Source organism: Rhinoderma darwinii, chromosome 3 (genome assembly GCF_050947455.1).
Source record: "Rhinoderma darwinii isolate aRhiDar2 chromosome 3, aRhiDar2.hap1, whole genome shotgun sequence".
In the NCBI taxonomy this organism is placed as follows: Eukaryota; Metazoa; Chordata; class Amphibia; order Anura; family Rhinodermatidae; genus Rhinoderma; species Rhinoderma darwinii.
The window spans coordinates 78,100,321-78,118,450 of NC_134689.1; the positions used below are offsets into that span (position 1 = coordinate 78,100,321).

General features: G+C 39.0%; 16 non-coding genes across 16 annotated transcripts; all 16 read right to left on the reverse strand.

Moving 5' to 3' along the window:
• Positions 1-831: 831 nt before the first annotated feature.
• On the reverse strand, positions 832-914 carry TRNAL-CAG (transfer RNA leucine (anticodon CAG)). Its single transcript has one exon. It is a non-coding gene; the product is annotated as a tRNA-Leu (tRNA).
• A 754-nt stretch (positions 915-1,668) lies between these two features.
• TRNAL-CAG (transfer RNA leucine (anticodon CAG)) lies at positions 1,669-1,751 on the reverse strand. Its single transcript has one exon. It is a non-coding gene; the product is annotated as a tRNA-Leu (tRNA).
• A 1,578-nt stretch (positions 1,752-3,329) lies between these two features.
• Positions 3,330-3,412, reverse strand: TRNAL-AAG (transfer RNA leucine (anticodon AAG)). The gene has a single exon. It is a non-coding gene; the product is annotated as a tRNA-Leu (tRNA).
• Positions 3,413-4,408: 996 nt separating this feature from the next.
• On the reverse strand, positions 4,409-4,491 carry TRNAL-AAG (transfer RNA leucine (anticodon AAG)). Its single transcript has one exon. It is a non-coding gene; the product is annotated as a tRNA-Leu (tRNA).
• A 754-nt stretch (positions 4,492-5,245) lies between these two features.
• Positions 5,246-5,328, reverse strand: TRNAL-AAG (transfer RNA leucine (anticodon AAG)). The gene has a single exon. It is a non-coding gene; the product is annotated as a tRNA-Leu (tRNA).
• Positions 5,329-5,840: 512 nt separating this feature from the next.
• TRNAL-AAG (transfer RNA leucine (anticodon AAG)) lies at positions 5,841-5,923 on the reverse strand. Its single transcript has one exon. It is a non-coding gene; the product is annotated as a tRNA-Leu (tRNA).
• Positions 5,924-6,350: 427 nt separating this feature from the next.
• Positions 6,351-6,433, reverse strand: TRNAL-AAG (transfer RNA leucine (anticodon AAG)). Its single transcript has one exon. It is a non-coding gene; the product is annotated as a tRNA-Leu (tRNA).
• Positions 6,434-7,232: 799 nt separating this feature from the next.
• TRNAL-CAG (transfer RNA leucine (anticodon CAG)) lies at positions 7,233-7,315 on the reverse strand. Its single transcript has one exon. It is a non-coding gene; the product is annotated as a tRNA-Leu (tRNA).
• Positions 7,316-7,827: 512 nt separating this feature from the next.
• Positions 7,828-7,910, reverse strand: TRNAL-AAG (transfer RNA leucine (anticodon AAG)). The gene has a single exon. It is a non-coding gene; the product is annotated as a tRNA-Leu (tRNA).
• A 799-nt stretch (positions 7,911-8,709) lies between these two features.
• Positions 8,710-8,792, reverse strand: TRNAL-CAG (transfer RNA leucine (anticodon CAG)). The gene has a single exon. It is a non-coding gene; the product is annotated as a tRNA-Leu (tRNA).
• A 1,578-nt stretch (positions 8,793-10,370) lies between these two features.
• TRNAL-AAG (transfer RNA leucine (anticodon AAG)) lies at positions 10,371-10,453 on the reverse strand. Its single transcript has one exon. It is a non-coding gene; the product is annotated as a tRNA-Leu (tRNA).
• Positions 10,454-12,625: 2,172 nt separating this feature from the next.
• Positions 12,626-12,708, reverse strand: TRNAL-AAG (transfer RNA leucine (anticodon AAG)). The gene has a single exon. It is a non-coding gene; the product is annotated as a tRNA-Leu (tRNA).
• A 1,349-nt stretch (positions 12,709-14,057) lies between these two features.
• Positions 14,058-14,140, reverse strand: TRNAL-AAG (transfer RNA leucine (anticodon AAG)). Its single transcript has one exon. It is a non-coding gene; the product is annotated as a tRNA-Leu (tRNA).
• A 754-nt stretch (positions 14,141-14,894) lies between these two features.
• TRNAL-AAG (transfer RNA leucine (anticodon AAG)) lies at positions 14,895-14,977 on the reverse strand. The gene has a single exon. It is a non-coding gene; the product is annotated as a tRNA-Leu (tRNA).
• Positions 14,978-15,731: 754 nt separating this feature from the next.
• On the reverse strand, positions 15,732-15,814 carry TRNAL-AAG (transfer RNA leucine (anticodon AAG)). The gene has a single exon. It is a non-coding gene; the product is annotated as a tRNA-Leu (tRNA).
• A 754-nt stretch (positions 15,815-16,568) lies between these two features.
• TRNAL-AAG (transfer RNA leucine (anticodon AAG)) lies at positions 16,569-16,651 on the reverse strand. The gene has a single exon. It is a non-coding gene; the product is annotated as a tRNA-Leu (tRNA).
• Between the last annotated feature and the right edge of the window lie 1,479 nt (positions 16,652-18,130).

Genomic DNA, 18,130 nt, shown 5'->3' on the forward strand with positions numbered 1-18,130 from the left:
GTTGTATTGTCAGAAGTGGGATTTGAACCCACGCCTCCAGGGGAGACTGCGACCTTAGACCGCTCGGCCATCCTGACTTATAGAAAAGCCAAGCCTTTCAGATATGGAAGAAAAAACCGTCATGTTAAGGGTCCAGTTTTTGGGAATTTAAAATAGAAAGATTAGAACTGTTTCTTGTCCATTTCCATCATGTAGTTATTGGTTTATGATTAACAGTGCTGTAACAAAGAGGTACTGAAGAACCCTTGTTCTTGCTTTAACCTGAAAATACAGAAAAACTACCCTGGGAGGTACCCAGCAGTAGTTTAGTGGAGTTCCATTCTCTATAACATTCACTCAAGTAAGCAGAGGAATCTGTATTGTCTTACATAGTTACTTAAATATGAAATAGAAAATAGAAAGATTAGTACTGTTTCTTGTCCATTTCCATCATGTAGTTATTGGTTTATGATTAACAGTGCTGTAAAAAAGAGGTCCTGAAGAACCCTTGTTCTTGCTTTAACCTGAAAATACAGAAAAACTACCCTGGTAGGTACCCAGCAGTAGTTTAGTGGAGTTCCATTCTCTATAACATTCACTCAAGTAAGCAGAGGAATCGGTATTGTCTTACATAGTTTACTTAAATATGAGTATTCAAAAGTGGGATTTAAATCCACGCCTTCACGAGAGACTGCTCGGTCATCCTATCCTACACAAATAAGAAAACTTTCAAGATTGGATGCCAAGCCAGTCATCTGAAGAGTCTAACATTTTGGGGCGTGTTTTGGCATAGTGGGTTTTTTCACTAGCGCTGTCGGAATGACATTGCAGTGTGTTTAAGAAAAGTTGTATTGTCAGAAGTGGGATTTGAACCCACGCCTCCAGGGGAGACTGCGACCTGAACGCAGCGCCTTAGACCGCTCGGCCATCCTGACTTATAGAAAAGCCAAGACTTTCAGATATGGAAGAAAAAACCGTCATGTTAAGGGTCCAGTTCTTGGGAATTTAAAATAGAAAGATTAGAACTGTTTCTTGTCCATTTCCATCATGTAGTTATTGGTTTATGATTAACAGTGCTGTAACAAAGAGGTACTGAAGAACCCTTGTTCTTGCTTTAACCTGAAAATACAGAAAAACTACCCTGGGAGGTACCCAGCAGTAGTTTAGTGGAGTTCCATTCTCTATAACATTCACTCAAGTAAGCAGAGGAATCTGTATTGTCTTACATAGTTACTTAAATATGAAATAGAAAATAGAAAGATTAGTACTGTTTCTTGTCCATTTCCATCATGTAGTTATTGGTTTATGATTAACAGTGCTGTAAAAAAGAGGTCCTGAAGAACCCTTGTTCTTGCTTTAACCTGAAAATACAGAAAAACTACCCTGGGAGGTACCCAGCAGTAGTTTAGTGGAGTTCCATTCTCTATAACATTCACTCAAGTAAGCAGAGGAATCGGTATTGTCTTACATAGTTTACTTAAATATGAGTATTCAAAATTGGGATTTAAATCCACGCCTTCACGAGAGACTGCTCGGTCATCCTATCCTACACAAATAAGAAAACTTTCAAGATTGGATGCCAAGCCAGTCATCTGAAGAGTCTAACATTTTGGGGCGTGTTTTGTCATAGTGGGTTTTTTCACTAGCGCTGTCGGAATGACATTGCAGTGTGTTTAATAAAAGTTGTATTGTCAGAAGTGGGATTTGAACCCACGCCTCCAGGGGAGACTGCGACCTGAACGCAGCGCCTTAGACCGCTCGGCCATCCTGACTTATAGAAAAGCCAAGCCTTTCAGAAATGGAAGAAAAAACCGTAATGTTAAGGGTCCAGTTTTTGGGAATTTAAAATAGAAAGATTAGTACTGTTTCTTGTCCATTTCCATCATGTAGTTATTGGTTTATGATTAACAGTGCTGTAAAAAAGAGGTCCTGAAGAACCCTTGTTCTTGCTTTAACCTGAAAATACAGAAAAACTACCCTGGGAGGTACCCAGCAGTAGTTTAGTGGAGTTCCATTCTCTATAACCTTCACTCAAGTAAGCAGAGGAATCGGTATTGTCTTACATAGTTTACTTAAATATTAAATAGAAAATAGAAAGATTAGTACTGTTTCTTGTCCATTTCCATCATGTAGTTATTGGTTTATGATTAACAGTGCTGTAAAAAAGAGGTCCTGAAGAACCCTTGTTCTTGCTTTAACCTGAAAATACAGAAAAACTACCCTGGGAGGTACCCAGCAGTAGTTTAGTGGAGTTCCATTCTCTATAACATTCACTCAAGTAAGCAGAGGAATCGGTATTGTCTTACATAGTTTACTTAAATATGAGTATTCAAAAGTGGGATTTAAATCCACGCCTTCACGAGAGACTGCTCGGTCATCCTAACCTACACAAATAAGAAAACTTTCAAGATTGGATGCCAAGCCAGTCATCTGAAGAGTCTAACATTTTGGGGCGTGTTTTGGCATAGTGGGTTTTTTCACTAGCGCTGTCGGAATGACATTGCAGTGTGTTTAATAAAAGTTGTATTGTCAGAAGTGGGATTTCAAACCCACGCCTCCAGGGGAGACTGCGACCTTAACGCAGCGCCTTAGACCGCTCGGCCATCCTGACTTATAGAAAAGCCAAGCCTTTCAGATATGGAAGAAAAAACCGTCATGTTAAGGGTCCAGTTTTTGGGAATTTAAAATAGAAAGATTAGAACTGTTTCTTGTCCATTTCCATCATGTAGTTATTGGTTTATGATTAACAGTGCTGTAACAAAGAGGTCCTGAAGAACCCTTGTTCTTGCTTTAACCTGAAAATACAGAAAAACTACCCTGGGAGGTACCCAGCAGTAGTTTAGTGGAGTTCCATTCTCTATAACATTCACTCAAGTAAGCAGAGGAATCTGTATTGTCTTACATAGTTACTTAAATATGAAATAGAAAATAGAAAGATTAGTACTGTTTCTTTTCCATTTCCATCATGTAGTTATTGGTTTATAATTAACAGTGCTGTAAAAAAGAGGTCCTGAAGAACCCTTGTTCTTGCTTTAACCTGAAAATACAGAAAAACTACCCTGGGAGGTACCCAGCAGTAGTTTAGTGGAGTTCCATTCTCTATAACATTCACTCAAGTAAGCAGAGGAATCGGTATTGTCTTACATAGTTTACTTAAATATGAGTATTCAAAAGTGGGATTTAAATCCACGCCTTCACGAGAGACTGCTCGGTCATCCTATCCTACACAAATAAGAAAACTTTCAAGATTGGATGCCAAGCCAGTTATCTGAAGAGTCTAACATTTTGGGGCGTGTTTTTTCACTAGCGCTGTCGGAATGACATTGCAGTGTGTTTATGAAAAGTTGTATTGTCAGAAGTGGGATTTGAACCCACGCCTCCAGGGGAGACTGCGACCTTAACGCAGCGCCTTAGACCGCTCGGCCATCCTGACTTATAGAAAAGCCAAGCCTTTCAGATATGGAAGAAAAAACCGTCATGTTAAGGGTCCAGTTTTTGGGAATTTAAAATAGAAAGATTAGAACTGTTTCTTGTCCATTTCCATCATGTAGTTATTGGTTTATGATTAACAGTGCTGTAACAAAGAGGTACTGAAGAACCCTTGTTCTTGCTTTAACCTGAAAATACAGAAAAACTACCCTGGGAGGTACCCAGCAGTAGTTTAGTGGAGTTCCATTCTCTATAACATTCACTCAAGTAAGCAGAGGAATCTGTATTGTCTTACATAGTTACTTAAATATGAAATAGAAAATAGAAAGATTAGTACTGTTTCTTGTCCATTTCCATCATGTAGTTATTGGTTTATGATTAACAGTGCTGTAACAAAGAGGTCCTGAAGAACCCTTGTTCTTGCTTTAACCTGAAAATACAGAAAAACTACCCTGGGAGGTACCCAGCAGTAGTTTAGTGGAGTTCCATTCTCTATAACATTCACTCAAGTAAGCAGAGGAATCTGTATTGTCTTACATAGTTACTTAAATATTAAATAGAAAATAGAAAGATTAGTACTGTTTCTTTTCCATTTCCATCATGTAGTTATTGGTTTATAATTAACAGTGCTGTAAAAAAGAGGTCCTGAAGAACCCTTGTTCTTGCTTTAACCTGAAAATACAGAAAAACTACCCTGGGAGGTACCCAGCAGTAGTTTAGTGGAGTTCCATTCTCTATAACATTCACTCAAGTAAGCAGAGGAATCGGTATTGTCTTACATAGTTTACTTAAATATGAGTATTCAAAAGTGGGATTTAAATCCACGCCTTCACGAGAGACTGCTCGGTCATCCTATCCTACACAAATAAGAAAACTTTCAAGATTGGATGCCAAGCCAGTCATCTGAAGATTCTAACATTTTGGGGCGTGTTTTGGCATAGTGGGTTTTTTCACTAGCGCTGTCGGAATGACATTGCAGTGTGTTTAATAAAAATTGTATTGTCAGAAGTGGGATTTGAACCCACGCCTCCAGGGGAGACTGCGACCTTAACGCAGTGCCTTAGACCGCTCGGCCATCCTGACTTATAGAAAAGCCAAGCCTTTCAGATATGGAAGAAAAAACCGTAATGTTAAGGGTCCAGTTTTTAGGAATTTAAAATAGAAAGATTAGAACTGTTTCTTGTCCATTTCCATCATGTAGTTATTGGTTTATGATTAACAGTGCTGTAACAAAGAGGTACTGAAGAACCCTTGTTCTTGCTTTAACCTGAAAATACAGAAAAACTACCCTGGGAGGTACCCAGCAGTAGTTTAGTGGAGTTCCATTCTCTATAACATTCACTCAAGTAAGCAGAGGAATCTGTATTGTCTTACATAGTTACTTAAATATGAAATAGAAAATAGAAAGATTAGTACTGTTTCTTGTCCATTTCCATCATGTAGTTATTGGTTTATGATTAACAGTGCTGTAAAAAAGAGGTCCTGAAGAACCCTTGTTCTTGCTTTAACCTGAAAATACAGAAAAACTACCCTGGGAGGTACCCAGCAGTAGTTTAGTGGAGTTCCATTCTCTATAACATTCACTCAAGTAAGCAGAGGAATCGGTATTGTCTTACATAGTTTACTTAAATATGAATATTCAAAAGTGGGATTTAAATCCACGCCTTCACGAGAGACTGCTCGGTCATCCTATCCTACACAAATAAGTAAACTTTCAAGATTGGATGCCAAGCCTGTTATCTGAAGAGTCTAACATTTTGGGGCGTGTTTTGGCATAGTGGGTTTTTTCACTAGCGCTGTCGGAATGACATTGCAGTGTGTTTAATAAAAATTGTATTGTCAGAAGTGGGATTTGAACCCACGCCTCCAGGGGAGACTGCGACCTTAACGCAACGCCTTAGACCGCTCGGCCATCCTGACTTATAGAAAAGCCAAGCCTTTCAGATATGGAAGAAAAAACCGTAATGTTAAGGGTCCAGTTTTTAGGAATTTAAAATAGAAAGATTAGTACTGTTTCTTGTCCATTTCCATCATGTAGTTATTGGTTTATGATTAACAGTGCTGTAAAAAAGAGGTCCTGAAGAACCCTTGTTCTTGCTTTAACCTGAAAATACAGAAAAACTACCCTGGGAGGTACCCAGCAGTAGTTTAGTGGAGTTCCATTCTCTATAACATTCACTCAAGTAAGCAGAGGAATCTGTATTGTCTTACATAGTTTTCTTAAATATGAATATTCAAAAGTGGGATTTAAATCCACGCCTTCACGAGAGACTGCTCGGTCATCCTATCCTACACAAATAAGTAAACTTTCAAGATTGGATGCCAAGCCAGTTATCTGAAGAGTCTAACATTTTGGGGCGTGTTTTGGCATAGTGGGTTTTTTCACTAGCGCTGTCGGAATGACATTGCAGTGTGTTTAATAAAAATTGTATTGTCAGAAGTGGGATTTGAACCCACGCCTCCAGGGGAGACTGCGACCTTAACGCAGCGCCTTAGACCGCTAGGCCATCCTGACTTATAGAAAAGCCAAGCCTTTCAGATATGGAAGAAAAAACCGTAATGTTAAGGGTCCAGTTTTTAGGAATTTAAAATAGAAAGATTAGTACTGTTTCTTGTCCATTTCCATCATGTAGTTATTGGTTTATGATTAACAGTGCTGTAAAAAAGAGGTCCTGAAGAACCCTTGTTCTTGCTTTAACCTGAAAATACAGAAAAACTACCCTGGGAGGTACCCAGCAGTAGTTTAGTGGAGTTCCATTCTCTATAACATTCACTCAAGTAAGCAGAGGAATCGGTATTGTCTTACATAGTTTACTTAAATATGAGTATTCAAAAGTGGGATTTAAATCCACGCCTAACATTTTGGGGCGTGTTTTGTCATAGTGGGTTTTTTCACTAGCGCTGTCGGAATGACATTGCAGTGTGTTTAAGAAAAGTTGTATTGTCAGAAGTGGGATTTGAACCCACGCCTCCAGGGGAGACTGCGACCTTAACGCAGCGCCTTAGACCGCTCGGCCATTCTGACTTATAGAAAAGCCAAGCCTTTCAGATATGGAAGAAAAAACCGTCATGTTAAGGGTCCAGTTTTTGGGAATTTAAAATAGAAAGATTAGAACTGTTTCTTGTCCATTTCCATCATGTAGTTATTGGTTTATGATTAACAGTGCTGTAACAAAGAGGTACTGAAGAACCCTTGTTCTTGCTTTAACCTGAAAATACAGAAAAACTACCCTGGGAGGTACCCAGCAGTAGTTTAGTGGAGTTCCATTCTCTATAACATTCACTCAAGTAAGCAGAGGAATCTGTATTGTCTTACATAGTTACTTAAATATGAAATAGAAAATAGAAAGATTAGTACTGTTTCTTGTCCATTTCCATCATGTAGATATTGGTTTATGATTAACAGTGCTGTAAAAAAGAGGTCCTGAAGAACCCTTGTTCTTGCTTTAACCTGAAAATACAGAAAAACTACCCTGGGAGGTACCCAGCAGTAGTTTAGTGGAGTTCCATTCTCTATAACATTCACTCAAGTAAGCAGAGGAATCGGTATTGTCTTACATAGTTTACTTAAATATGAGTATTCAAAAGTGGGATTTAAATCCACGCCTTCACGAGAGACTGCTCGGTCATCCTATCCTACACAAATAAGAAAACTTTCAAGATTGGATGCCAAGCCAGTCATCTGAAGAGTCTAACATTTTGGGGCGTGTTTTGTCATGCCAGTCATCTGAAGAGTCTAACATTTTGGGGCGTGTTTTGTCATAGTGGGTTTTTTCACTAGCGCTGTCGGAATGACATTGCAGTGTGTTTAATAAAAGTTGTATTGTCAGAAGTGGGATTTGAACCCACGCCTCCAGGGGAGACTGCGACCTGAACGCAGCGCCTTAGACCGCTCGGCCATCCTGACTTATAGAAAAGCCAAGCCTTTCAGAAATGGAAGAAAAAACCGTAATGTTAAGGGTCCAGTTTTTAGGAATTTAAAATAGAAAGATTAGTACTGTTTCTTGTCCATTTCCATCATGTAGTTATTGGTTTATGATTAACAGTGCTGTAAAAAAGAGGTCCTGAAGAACCCTTGTTCTTGCTTTAACCTGAAAATACAGAAAAACTACCCTGGGAGGTACCCAGCAGTAGTTTAGTGGAGTTCCATTCTCTATAACATTCACTCAAGTAAGCAGAGGAATCGGTATTGTCTTACATAGTTTACTTAAATATGAGTATTCAAAAGTGGGATTTAAATCCACGCCTTCACGAGAGACTGCTCGGTCATCCTAACCTACACAAATAAGAAAACTTTCAAGATTGGATGCCAAGCCAGTCATCTGAAGAGTCTAACATTTTGGGGCGTGTTTTGGCATAGTGGGTTTTTTCACTAGCGCTGTCGGAATGACATTGCAGTGTGTTTAATAAAAGTTGTATTGTCAGAAGTGGGATTTGAACCCACGCCTCCAGGGGAGACTGCGACCTTAACGCAGCGCCTTAGACCGCTCGGCCATTCTGACTTATAGAAAAGCCAAGCCTTTCAGATATGGAAGAAAAAACCGTCATGTTAAGGGTCCAGTTTTTGGGAATTTAAAATAGAAAGATTAGAACTGTTTCTTGTCCATTTCCATCATGTAGTTATTGGTTTATGATTAACAGTGCTGTAACAAAGAGGTCCTGAAGAACCCTTGTTCTTGCTTTAACCTGAAAATACAGAAAAACTACCCTGGGAGGTACCCAGCAGTAGTTTAGTGGAGTTCCATTCTCTATAACATTCACTCAAGTAAGCAGAGGAATCTGTATTGTCTTACATAGTTACTTAAATATGAAATAGAAAATAGAAAGATTAGTACTGTTTCTTTTCCATTTCCATCATGTAGTTATTGGTTTATAATTAACAGTGCTGTAAAAAAGAGGTCCTGAAGAACCCTTGTTCTTGCTTTAACCTGAAAATACAGAAAAACTACCCTGGGAGGTACCCAGCAGTAGTTTAGTGGAGTTCCATTCTCTATAACATTCACTCAAGTAAGCAGAGGAATCGGTATTGTCTTACATAGTTTACTTAAATATGAGTATTCAAAAGTGGGATTTAAATCCACGCCTTCACGAGAGACTGCTCGGTCATCCTATCCTACACAAATAAGAAAACTTTCAAGATTGGATGCCAAGCCAGTCATCTGAAGAGTCTAACATTTTGGGGCGTGTTTTGTCATGCCAGTCATCTGAAGAGTCTAACATTTTGGGGCGTGTTTTGTCATAGTGGGTTTTTTCACTAGCGCTGTCGGAATGACATTGCAGTGTGTTTAATAAAAGTTGTATTGTCAGAAGTGGGATTTGAACCCACGCCTCCAGGGGAGACTGCGACCTGAACGCAGCGCCTTAGACCGCTCGGCCATCCTGACTTATAGAAAAGCCAAGCCTTTCAGAAATGGAAGAAAAAACCGTAATGTTAAGGGTCCAGTTTTTAGGAATTTAAAATAGAAAGATTAGTACTGTTTCTTGTCCATTTCCATCATGTAGTTATTGGTTTATGATTAACAGTGCTGTAAAAAAGAGGTCCTGAAGAACCCTTGTTCTTGCTTTAACCTGAAAATACAGAAAAACTACCCTGGGAGGTACCCAGCAGTAGTTTAGTGGAGTTCCATTCTCTATAACATTCACTCAAGTAAGCAGAGGAATCGGTATTGTCTTACATAGTTTACTTAAATATGAAATAGAAAATAGAAAGATTAGTACTGTTTCTTGTCCATTTCCATCATGTAGTTATTGGTTTATGATTAACAGTGCTGTAAAAAAGAGGTCCTGAAGAACCCTTGTTCTTGCTTTAACCTGAAAATACAGAAAAACTACCCTGGGAGGTACCCAGCAGTAGTTTAGTGGAGTTCCATTCTCTATAACATTCACTCAAGTAAGCAGAGGAATCGGTATTGTCTTACATAGTTTACTTAAATATGAGTATTCAAAAGTGGGATTTAAATCCACGCCTTCACGAGAGACTGCTCGGTCATCCTAACCTACACAAATAAGAAAACTTTCAAGATTGGATGCCAAGCCAGTCATCTGAAGAGTCTAACATTTTGGGGCGTGTTTTGGCATAGTGGGTTTTTTCACTAGCGCTGTCGGAATGACATTGCAGTGTGTTTAATAAAAGTTGTATTGTCAGAAGTGGGATTTCAAACCCACGCCTCCAGGGGAGACTGCGACCTTAACGCAGCGCCTTAGACCGCTCGGCCATCCTGACTTATAGAAAAGCCAAGCCTTTCAGATATGGAAGAAAAAACCGTCATGTTAAGGGTCCAGTTTTTGGGAATTTAAAATAGAAAGATTAGAACTGTTTCTTGTCCATTTCCATCATGTAGTTATTGGTTTATGATTAACAGTGCTGTAACAAAGAGGTCCTGAAGAACCCTTGTTCTTGCTTTAACCTGAAAATACAGAAAAACTACCCTGGGAGGTACCCAGCAGTAGTTTAGTGGAGTTCCATTCTCTATAACATTCACTCAAGTAAGCAGAGGAATCTGTATTGTCTTACATAGTTACTTAAATATGAAATAGAAAATAGAAAGATTAGTACTGTTTCTTTTCCATTTCCATCATGTAGTTATTGGTTTATAATTAACAGTGCTGTAAAAAAGAGGTCCTGAAGAACCCTTGTTCTTGCTTTAACCTGAAAATACAGAAAAACTACCCTGGGAGGTACCCAGCAGTAGTTTAGTGGAGTTCCATTCTCTATAACATTCACTCAAGTAAGCAGAGGAATCGGTATTGTCTTACATAGTTTACTTAAATATGAGTATTCAAAAGTGGGATTTAAATCCACGCCTTCACGAGAGACTGCTCGGTCATCCTATCCTACACAAATAAGAAAACTTTCAAGATTGGATGCCAAGCCAGTTATCTGAAGAGTCTAACATTTTGGGGCGTGTTTTTTCACTAGCGCTGTCGGAATGACATTGCAGTGTGTTTATGAAAAGTTGTATTGTCAGAAGTGGGATTTGAACCCACGCCTCCAGGGGAGACTGCGACCTTAACGCAGCGCCTTAGACCGCTCGGCCATCCTGACTTATAGAAAAGCCAAGCCTTTCAGATATGGAAGAAAAAACCGTCATGTTAAGGGTCCAGTTTTTGGGAATTTAAAATAGAAAGATTAGAACTGTTTCTTGTCCATTTCCATCATGTAGTTATTGGTTTATGATTAACAGTGCTGTAACAAAGAGGTACTGAAGAACCCTTGTTCTTGCTTTAACCTGAAAATACAGAAAAACTACCCTGGGAGGTACCCAGCAGTAGTTTAGTGGAGTTCCATTCTCTATAACATTCACTCAAGTAAGCAGAGGAATCTGTATTGTCTTACATAGTTACTTAAATATGAAATAGAAAATAGAAAGATTAGTACTGTTTCTTGTCCATTTCCATCATGTAGTTATTGGTTTATGATTAACAGTGCTGTAAAAAAGAGGTCCTGAAGAACCCTTGTTCTTGCTTTAACCTGAAAATACAGAAAAACTACCCTGGGAGGTACCCAGCAGTAGTTTAGTGGAGTTCCATTCTCTATAACATTCACTCAAGTAAGCAGAGGAATCGGTATTGTCTTACATAGTTTACTTAAATATGAGTATTCAAAAGTGGGATTTAAATCCACGCCTTCACGAGAGACTGCTCGGTCATCCTATCCTACACAAATAAGAAAACTTTCAAGATTGGATGCCAAGCCAGTCATCTGAAGAGTCTAACATTTTGGGGCGTGTTTTGGCATAGTGGGTTTTTTCACTAGCACTGTCGGAATGACATTGCAGTGTGTTTAAGAAAAGTTGTATTGTCAGAAGTGGGATTTGAACCCACGCCTCCAGGGGAGACTGCGACCTTAACGCAGCGCATTAGACCGCTCGGCCATCCTGACTTATAGAAAAGCCAAGCCTTTCAGATATGGAAGAAAAAACCGTCATGTTAAGGGTCCAGTTCTTGGGAATTTAAAATAGAAAGATTAGAACTGTTTCTTGTCCATTTCCATCATGTAGTTATTGGTTTATGATTAACAGTGCTGTAACAAAGAGGTACTGAAGAACCCTTGTTCTTGCTTTAACCTGAAAATACAGAAAAACTACCCTGGGAGGTACCCAGCAGTAGTTTAGTGGAGTTCCATTCTCTATTACATTCACTCAAGTAAGCAGAGGAATCGGTATTGTCTTACATAGTTTACTTAAATATGAGTATTCAAAAGTGGGATTTAAATCCACGCCTTCACGAGAGACTGCTCGGTCATCCTATCCTACACAAATAAGAAAACTTTCAAGATTGGATGCCAAGCCAGTCATCTGAAGAGTCTAACATTTTGGGGCGTGTTTTGGCATAGTGGGTTTTTTCACTAGCGCTGTCGGAATGACATTGCAGTGTGTTTAATAAAAGTTGTATTGTCAGAAGTGGGATTTCAAACCCACGCCTCCAGGGGAGACTGCGACCTTAACGCAGCGCCTTAGACCGCTCGGCCATCCTGACTTATAGAAAAGCCAAGCCTTTCAGATATGGAAGAAAAAACCGTCATGTTAAGGGTCCAGTTTTTGGGAATTTAAAATAGAAAGATTAGAACTGTTTCTTGTCCATTTCCATCATGTAGTTATTGGTTTATGATTAACAGTGCTGTAACAAAGAGGTCCTGAAGAACCCTTGTTCTTGCTTTAACCTGAAAATACAGAAAAACTACCCTGGGAGGTACCCAGCAGTAGTTTAGTGGAGTTCCATTCTCTATAACATTCACTCAAGTAAGCAGAGGAATCTGTATTGTCTTACATAGTTACTTAAATATGAAATAGAAAATAGAAAGATTAGTACTGTTTCTTTTCCATTTCCATCATGTAGTTATTGGTTTATAATTAACAGTGCTGTAAAAAAGAGGTCCTGAAGAACCCTTGTTCTTGCTTTAACCTGAAAATACAGAAAAACTACCCTGGGAGGTACCCAGCAGTAGTTTAGTGGAGTTCCATTCTCTATAACATTCACTCAAGTAAGCAGAGGAATCGGTATTGTCTTACATAGTTTACTTAAATATGAGTATTCAAAAGTGGGATTTAAATCCACGCCTTCACGAGAGACTGCTCGGTCATCCTATCCTACACAAATAAGAAAACTTTCAAGATTGGATGCCAAGCCAGTTATCTGAAGAGACTAACATTTTGGGGCGTGTTTTTTCACTAGCGCTGTCGGAATGACATTGCAGTGTGTTTATGAAAAGTTGTATTGTCAGAAGTGGGATTTGAACCCACGCCTCCAGGGGAGACTGCGACCTTAACGCAGCGCCTTAGACCGCTCGGCCATCCTGACTTATAGAAAAGCCAAGCCTTTCAGATATGGAAGAAAAAACCGTCATGTTAAGGGTCCAGTTTTTGGGAATTTAAAATAGAAAGATTAGAACTGTTTCTTGTCCATTTCCATCATGTAGTTATTGGTTTATGATTAACAGTGCTGTAACAAAGAGGTACTGAAGAACCCTTGTTCTTGCTTTAACCTGAAAATACAGAAAAACTACCCTGGGAGGTACCCAGCAGTAGTTTAGTGGAGTTCCATTCTCTATAACATTCACTCAAGTAAGCAGAGGAATCTGTATTGTCTTACATAGTTACTTAAATATGAAATAGAAAATAGAAAGATTAGTACTGTTTCTTGTCCATTTCCATCATGTAGTTATTGGTTTATGATTAACAGTGCTGTAAAAAAGAGGTCCTGAAGAACCCTTGTTCTTGCTTTAACCTGAAAATACAGAAAAACTACCCTGGGAGGTACCCAGCAGTAGTTTAGTGGAGTTCCATTCTCTATAACATTCACTCAAGTAAGCAGAGGAATCGGTATTGTCTTACATAGTTTACTTAAATATGAGTATTCAAAAGTGGGATTTAAATCCACGCCTTCACGAGAGACTGCTCGGTCATCCTATCCTACACAAATAAGAAAACTTTCAAGATTGGATGCCAAGCCAGTCATCTGAAGAGTCTAACATTTTGGGGCGTGTTTTGGCATAGTGGGTTTTTTCACTAGCACTGTCGGAATGACATTGCAGTGTGTTTAAGAAAAGTTGTATTGTCAGAAGTGGGATTTGAACCCACGCCTCCAGGGGAGACTGCGACCTTAACGCAGCGCATTAGACCGCTCGGCCATCCTGACTTATAGAAAAGCCAAGCCTTTCAGATATGGAAGAAAAAACCGTCATGTTAAGGGTCCAGTTCTTGGGAATTTAAAATAGAAAGATTAGAACTGTTTCTTGTCCATTTCCATCATGTAGTTATTGGTTTATGATTAACAGTGCTGTAACAAAGAGGTACTGAAGAACCCTTGTTCTTGCTTTAACCTGAAAATACAGAAAAACTACCCTGGGAGGTACCCAGCAGTAGTTTAGTGGAGTTCCATTCTCTATTACATTCACTCAAGTAAGCAGAGGAATCGGTATTGTCTTACATAGTTTACTTAAATATGAGTATTCAAAAGTGGGATTTAAATCCACGCCTTCACGAGAGACTGCTCGGTCATCCTATCCTACACAAATAAGAAAACTTTCAAGATTGGATGCCAAGCCAGTCATCTGAAGAGTCTAACATTTTGGGGCGTGTTTTGGCATAGTGGGTTTTTTCACTAGCGCTGTCGGAATGACATTGCAGTGTGTTTAATAAAAGTTGTATTGTCAGAAGTGGGATTTGAACCCACGCCTCCAGGGGAGACTGCGACCTTAACGCAGCGCCTTAGACCGCTCGGCCATCCTGACTTATAGAAAAGCCAAGCCTTTCAGATATGGAAGAAAAAACCGTCATGTTAAGGGTCCAGTTTTTGGGAATTTAAAATAGAAAGATTAGAACTGTTTCTTGTCCATTTCCATCATGTAGTTATTGGTTTATGATTAACAGTGCTGTAACAAAGAGGTCCTGAAGAACCCTTGTTCTTGCTTTAACCTGAAAATACAGAAAAACTACCCTGGGAGGTACCCAGCAGTAGTTTAGTGGAGTTCCATTCTCTATAACATTCACTCAAGTAAGCAGAGGAATCTGTATTGTCTTACATAGTTACTTAAATATTAAATAGAAAATAGAAAGATTAGTACTGTTTCTTTTCCATTTCCATCATGTAGTTATTGGTTTATAATTAACAGTGCTGTAAAAAAGAGGTCCTGAAGAACCCTTGTTCTTGCTTTAACCTGAAAATACAGAAAAACTACCCTGGGAGGTACCCAGCAGTAGTTTAGTGGAGTTCCATTCTCTATAACATTCACTCAAGTAAGCAGAGGAATCGGTATTGTCTTACATAGTTTACTTAAATATGAGTATTCAAAAGTGGGATTTAAATCCACGCCTTCACGAGAGACTGCTCGGTCATCCTATCCTACACAAATAAGAAAACTTTCAAGATTGGATGCCAAGCCAGTCATCTGAAGAGTCTAACATTTTGGGGCGTGTTTTGGCATAGTGGGTTTTTTCACTAGCACTGTCGGAATGACATTGCAGTGTGTTTAAGAAAAGTTGTATTGCCAGAAGTGGGATTTGAACCCACGCCTCCAGGGGAGACTGCGACCTTAACGCAGCGCCTTAGACCGCTCGGCCATCCTGACTTATAGAAAAGCCAAGCCTTTCAGATATGGAAGAAAAAACCGTCATGTTAAGGGTCCAGTTCTTGGGAATTTAAAATAGAAAGATTAGAACTGTTTCTTGTCCATTTCCATCATGTAGTTATTGGTTTATGATTAACAGTGCTGTAACAAAGAGGTACTGAAGAACCCTTGTTCTTGCTTTAACCTGAAAATACAGAAAAACTACCCTGGGAGGTACCCAGCAGTAGTTTAGTGGAGTTCCATTCTCTATAACATTCACTCAAGTAAGCAGAGGAATCTGTATTGTCTTACATAGTTACTTAAATATGAAATAGAAAATAGAAAGATTAGTACTGTTTCTTGTCCATTTCCATCATGTAGTTATTGGTTTATGATTAACAGTGCTGTAAAAAAGAGGTCCTGAAGAACCCTTGTTCTTGCTTTAACCTGAAAATACAGAAAAACTACCCTGGGAGGTACCCAGCAGTAGTTTAGTGGAGTTCCATTCTCTATAACATTCACTCAAGTAAGCAGAGGAATCGGTATTGTCTTACATAGTTTACTTAAATATGAGTATTCAAAAGTGGGATTTAAATCCACGCCTTCACGAGAGACTGCTCGGTCATCCTATCCTACACAAATAAGAAAACTTTCAAGATTGGATGCCAAGCCAGTCAACTGAAGAGTCTAACATTTTGGGGCGTGTTTTGGCATAGTGGGTTTTTTCACTAGCGCTGTCGGAATGACATTGCAGTGTGTTTATGAAAAGTTGTATTGTCAGAAGTGGGATTTGAACCCACGCCTCCAGGGGAGACTGCGACCTTAACGCAGCGCCTTAGACCGCTCGGCCATCCTGACTTATAGAAAAGCCAACCCTTTCAGATATGGAAGAAAAAACCGTCATGTTAAGGGTCCAGTTTTTGGGAATTTAAAATAGAAAGATTAGAACTGTTTCTTGTCCATTTCCATCATGTAGTTATTGGTTTATGATTAACAGTGCTGTAACAAAGAGGTACTGAAGAACCCTTGTTCTTGCTTTAACCTGAAAATACAGAAAAACTACCCTGGGAGGTACCCAGCAGTAGTTTAGTGGAGTTCCATTCTCTATAACATTCACTCAAGTAAGCAGAGGAATCTGTATTGTCTTACATAGTTACTTAAATATGAAATAGAAAATAGAAAGATTAGTACTGTTTCTTTTCCATTTCCATCATGTAGTTATTGGTTTATAATTAACAGTGCTGTAAAAAAGAGGTCCTGAAGAACCCTTGTTCTTGCTTTAACCTGAAAATACAGAAAAACTACCCTGGGAGGTACCCAGCAGTAGTTTAGTGGAGTTCCATTCTCTATAACATTCACTCAAGTAAGCAGAGGAATCGGTATTGTCTTACATAGTTTACTTAAATATGAGTATTCAAAAGTGGGATTTAAATCCACGCCTTCACGAGAGACTGCTCGGTCATCCTATCCTACACAAATAAGAAAACTTTCAAGATTGGATGCCAAGCCAGTCATCTGAAGAGTCTAACATTTTGGGGCGTGTTTTGGCATAGTGGGTTTTTTCACTAGCGCTGTCGGAATGACATTGCAGTGTGTTTATGAAAAGTTGTATTGTCAGAAGTGGGATTTGAACCCACGCCTCCAGGGGAGACTGCGACCTTAACGCAGCGCCTTAGACCGCTCGGCCATCCTGACTTATAGAAAAGCCAACCCTTTCAGATATGGAAGAAAAAACCGTCATGTTAAGGGTCCAGTTTTTGGGAATTTAAAATAGAAAGATTAGAACTGTTTCTTGTCCATTTCCATCATGTAGTTATTGGTTTATGATTAACAGTGCTGTAACAAAGAGGTACTGAAGAACCCTTGTTCTTGCTTTAACCTGAAAATACAGAAAAACTACCCTGGGAGGTACCCAGCAGTAGTTTAGTGGAGTTCCATTCTCTATAACATTCACTCAAGTAAGCAGAGGAATCTGTATTGTCTTACATAGTTACTTAAATATGAAATAGAAAATAGAAAGATTAGTACTGTTTCTTTTCCATTTCCATCATGTAGTTATGTATTGTCTTACATAGTTACTTAAATATGAAATAGAAAATAGAAAGATTAGTACTGTTTCTTTTCCATTTCCATCATGTAGTTATTGGTTTATAATTAACAGTGCTGTAAAAAAGAGGTCCTGAAGAACCCTTGTTCTTGCTTTAACCTGAAAATACAGCAAAACTACCCTGGGAGGTACCCAGCAGTAGTTTAGTGGAGTTCCATTCTCTATAACATTCACTCAAGTAAGCAGAGGAATCGGTATTGTCTTACATAGTTTACTTAAATATGAGTATTCAAAAGTGGGATTTAAATCCACGCCTTCACGAGAGACTGCTCGGTCATCCTATCCTACACAAATAAGAAAACTTTCAAGATTGGATGCCAAGCCAGTCAACTGAAGAGTCTAACATTTTGGGGCGTGTTTTGGCATAGTGGGTTTTTTCACTAGCGCTGTCGGAATGACATTGCAGTGTGTTTATGAAAAGTTGTATTGTCAGAAGTGGGATTTGAACCCACGCCTCCAGGGGAGACTGCGACCTTAACGCTGCGCCTTAGACCGCTCGGCCATCCTGACTTATAGAAAAGCCAACCCTTTCAGATATGGAAGAAAAAACCGTCATGTTAAGGGTCCAGTTTTTGGGAATTTAAAATAGAAAGATTAGAACTGTTTCTTGTCCATTTCCATCATGTAGTTATTGGTTTATGATTAACAGTGCTGTAACAAAGAGGTACTGAAGAACCCTTGTTCTTGCTTTAACCTGAAAATACAGAAAAACTACCCTGGGAGGTACCCAGCAGTAGTTTAGTGGAGTTCCATTCTCTATAACATTCACTCAAGTAAGCAGAGGAATCTGTATTGTCTTACATAGTTACTTAAATATGAAATAGAAAATAGAAAGATTAGTACTGTTTCTTTTCCATTTCCATCATGTAGTTATTGGTTTATAATTAACAGTGCTGTAAAAAAGAGGTCCTGAAGAACCCTTGTTCTTGCTTTAACCTGAAAATACAGAAAAACTACCCTGGGAGGTACCCAGCAGTAGTTTAGTGGAGTTCCATTCTCTATAACATTCACTCAAGTAAGCAGAGGAATCGGTATTGTCTTACATAGTTTACTTAAATATGAGTATT